Source organism: Nestor notabilis, unplaced genomic scaffold, assembly GCF_000696875.1.
Source record: "Nestor notabilis isolate BGI_N333 unplaced genomic scaffold, ASM69687v1 scaffold4096, whole genome shotgun sequence".
In the NCBI taxonomy this organism is placed as follows: domain Eukaryota; kingdom Metazoa; phylum Chordata; class Aves; order Psittaciformes; family Psittacidae; genus Nestor; species Nestor notabilis.
In genome coordinates, this window is record NW_009931350.1 from 1 (window position 1) to 3,962 (window position 3,962).

At 48.8% G+C, this 3,962-nt stretch overlaps 1 protein-coding gene across 1 annotated transcript in view; it reads left to right on the forward strand.

Moving 5' to 3' along the window:
- Window positions 1-6: 6 nt before the first annotated feature.
- The window catches only part of MAGI1 (membrane associated guanylate kinase, WW and PDZ domain containing 1), a gene marked incomplete at its 3' end in the record, with an annotated part of 336,541 nt that continues 332,585 nt past the window's right edge, over window positions 7-3,962 (forward strand). Inside the window, 1 exon segment of the mRNA XM_010015843.1 lies at window positions 7-109.

A 3,962-nucleotide genomic window follows, 5' to 3' on the forward strand; every position in this document is an offset into this window, starting at 1 on the left:
CTGCTGCTGGAGGTGCAGGGGGTCCGTGTCTCCGGGCTGCCGCGCTACGACGTGCTGGAGGTGATCCGGAGCTGCAAGGACCCCATCGTGGTGAAAGCCGTCCGGCAAGGTGCGAGCGGGGACGGGTCCGAGCACCGGGGGGACGGGGCGGGAGGGGGATAGACTCCGCGCTGCCCAAGGGGCCGGTGGAGGATCCTGCCTTGGTGCTGCGTGGCCAAGGGTGAGTGTAATACGGAGGGGAGAGGGGAACATCAGCACTCCGGGGCAGTGCAAGACCCCGAAAAGGAGTCACAAGTTGCGTGTGTCGGTGCGCGTAGGTTTGCACACGCTTGTGTGCACTTACGCACAGGTTCCTCATCGCCCTGACTCAGCCGGGACTCTTCCCGTACTTATCACCGCGAGCAGTTGCGTGGGACTTTCCTTAAGGCACTGCGGAGCGTCCAGAGCTCTCCGCGGGGCACCCAAGGGTGTCGGAGGGTGAAGGGGGAAGCCCTGTTCGCGGGGATGATCCATGGAGCGGCCAAGGCAGCCCCGCAGCTGGGGGAGTGTGGCAGAGGTTCCCTCATCCAGCAGCTGAGCATCCTTTGGAGCAGCAGCGCTGCTGGGTGATGAGTGAAGTGCAAGAGGTGCAGCGTGGGACTGTGGAGGGAAGAGGTGTGAGGGCAGTTCCCCTCTCCGGCAGCTCGGGTTTGCTTTCCTCCCGCCTCGTTTTCCCTAGGTGAGGGCACATCCATGCCCCCAGCCCTGCAGCAGAGGCTGCACAGGTAGCTCTCATGTTTGGCAAGGGAAGAGGATAGGAAGAGTCCTCCCATGCGTGATTAATAAAAAAGCCACTTCACATCCGTGTACACGCAACAGTCGCTCAACAGGTTGGTGTTAACAGGCCTGGCTGATGGGCTTGTGATTTCCAGGGCAGGACTGGAATTCGGTGCCGGGAAGCTGCTGGTGCTGCCGCAGCCGCTGGGGTTGGGTGGGCAGGATGGGCAGGACTGCAGCCGGCTGCTGGAGGTGAACAGCGTGGAGGAGCGCCCCGGAGTCAGCTCCGAGGGAAGGAAGGAAGGGAAGCTTGCTTTGGATTACCCATGAGATCTCTCGGAGGAAAGTTTGCTATCCACACACGTTTGCGTCCCAAAACTGGGGGGTTGCTGTGGCTGGTGGTGCGAGACAGGTTTCTTTCTGTACTTGGTTCAACGCAGCTGGTCGCTGTGGACAAAACTGATGGCTGGGTACAGGACCATCAGCTGAAGCCTTGTCCTTAGCCTCACCGATGGGCTGCAGCACTTGTTTCACAGTCCATCCTTCGAACCTCAGTGCAGGAGCAGGCACAGTGATGGGGTGTCAGAGAGGATCTGAGCTGTAGCCAGGCTGGCCAATACCCCCGGTACTTGTCCCCCTTTCCAGGGTGATGGCAGCTCCAAACTGCCCTGGAGCTGAGGTACCAGTCCACTTGTTAGTCATTTCCAAGAGTCAGGAGAAACATTCCGGTGTCCAACTCCCAAGAAAACCAGTTTTCTTTAAACAAATACGCATTTTCCCTGCTGTGTTTTCTCAGCTTTGCTGGGAAGTAGGGAGAGAAACTGAGCTGCTGCCTTCCCTGCCCAGGCAGGAGCGGGGAAAGCGTGAAGAAAGGTATGAGGAAATGAGGCAGGTTGCTTTATTTGTTTATTTGCATACTGATTGTTTTAGCAGAAGTGTTAAAAAGCTAGGTTCTGATGTTGCAGTCACCTGTATTGGTGGGTGAAGGAAGATTTGTTAATAAAAACCCAACAAATACACCCCTCCCAATTTGTGATTAAACTTCTTGTTATTTTGGAAACACTGGTTAAGCTAAATAGAAACATGACATGGAAATAGACCAGAAATGACAGAATTTAGTAGTAGATGTGTCTCAGCTCCAGGACGTGGTCAAGAGCAGAGGCAGAGCTGGAGTTTAGCATTCTGGGTGGGTTTACCTGCAAGCTGGGAGAAAAGGTTCATAACCCTGCCTGGAGCCAGGGCAGGCACTTGAACTTTGGACCATCCTCATCTAGAGGTGAGAAGTAAGCCCTTGGTTACTATGGGTTTGGAGTTTCTCTCCCCCTTTTCTTTTTTCTCCCTTCCCCGTTTAAAAATGCTTTGTTAGAAAGGAATGTAGGATAGAAACATATATATATATATATTTTAAATCCCTACATATTTCTGTGCTCTGGAAAGCAGTTCCCTGCCTGTTGGTGATAGCCTGGCATCTGCATGCTGTTCTGTGCAGAGCAGGGAACTCCCTCGTGGATCAGGATCATAAGTGTAGAAAAGGAGAGTGTTTTAATTAGAATACATTACTTCTATGTTGATTAAAAATCTCTTTGTGGGGACTGCAACTGTCACTCAACACAAGGTGTCTGGCACTAGAGCAGGCAGCAAAGGAGCATGGAGATAAGACTGTAAACACATTTTTAGCTATGATTCTCCTTCTTCCCAGTTCTTAGTGCCTAATTGGGTGGTGCTGAAGTGCTAAGGCAATATTAGCCTGGAAATGTGTACGTTTTATTGCCTTGTCTCTTTTGTATGACATTTACAAGGCTGGAAAAAGAGGATATCTACTGTAAGTCAGCTGTCTACGAGCATGGACAGAGAAAACAACTGTTCTGACCTTGCACTTGGTGGAAGGCAAGGGACTAGGATGCGAAACACAGGTGGAACAGGCTGTGCACGGGCTTTATCATTAAACTTGAGTTTATAAACTTTCAGGTCCACATGCAATGTTTCTTCTCGCTTTTGTGGGTCATAAGTTTGTGTAAGTTCCCACAAAGTACAAAAAGGGGGGAACACCTATGAATTCTCTTTAACTGGAATAACAGTATGTAATGCTGCTCATGTGGGAGTTCTTGGTCCTTTGCTTATGCCGTGAGGAAAGCTAAAGAACTTCAATGAAGCTTTCCCTTTCTCTTCCCCATATGCACCCTCTTTTGGTATTACATTTGAGGAAAAAAATATACCGCTACAGTTGCCTGGTTTTGGGGGAGAGAGAGGAAGAATCTGCTGCCATGTATCTTAGTAACTTTCAGAACTGTCAAATGTGTGAAAGAACCTCAGTTAACATGTACTGCTTTTATGACTGACTGTTTCCATCTTACATCTGTGCCTAAATTCTGATGAAACTGCCGATTAACTCCTGTGGAATTAATAGATGAATTTTGGTTATTACTTGGTCTGGGAGTATAGAGAGAATAGATTGAATTATAGGCGCAGTGGTCGCATGTTCTTGTGTGAAGCTGCATTGCTGTAACACAATAGTTGCAGCCTCTTATTTCTTTTGTTCCTGGGTTAGGTGACCAAGCTTGGTTAGGTGCCAAGCCATACCAAGCCAGACGCTTCCTATGGGAAACTGTCAAAGTTAATAAGTTTGTACACTTACATTTGAAACTCTTTTTAGTTCCCAGTTCAACACTTTGCTTCCCTAAAAAGTCTCAGGATCCCAAGCTCTAAATGACCAATTGTTTTGAAACCAGGAGGTGCTGAGATCGGTTTATGCTATTAATGATTTTCATAGTACACTGCAGCTGGGATGATCCCACAACAGGGAGGAATTGTGGGGGATTTTTAGCCCTGTGCAAGGCAAACAGGAGCAGGCGTGATCCCAAACAGAAACAGTCACTGTTTACCCAGTGCTATCAGCTGCATTTGTTTCTTTTCAAACATTAACTTGACCCTAAGATAAGAAATACAGTGCTGTGACTCAGCTCTTCAATGTCAGGCTGGCATATGCTATACAGGCAATTGTGAAAAGCTGAAGTCGGTGATGTATTAATGTGAACAAGACCAGCTTCTTTCAGAGGGCGTGTGTGAGCTGGTAGCTGGACCTTTACCTTTTATTTTCCTGAGAGAAATGCAGGTTTTGGTATTTTGTTGGGGTTTTTTGTAGAACATTAAAAAACAATAAGAAAGAAAAGTTGATGCATGAGTAAACCTGTGTTCAATAGTTCAGC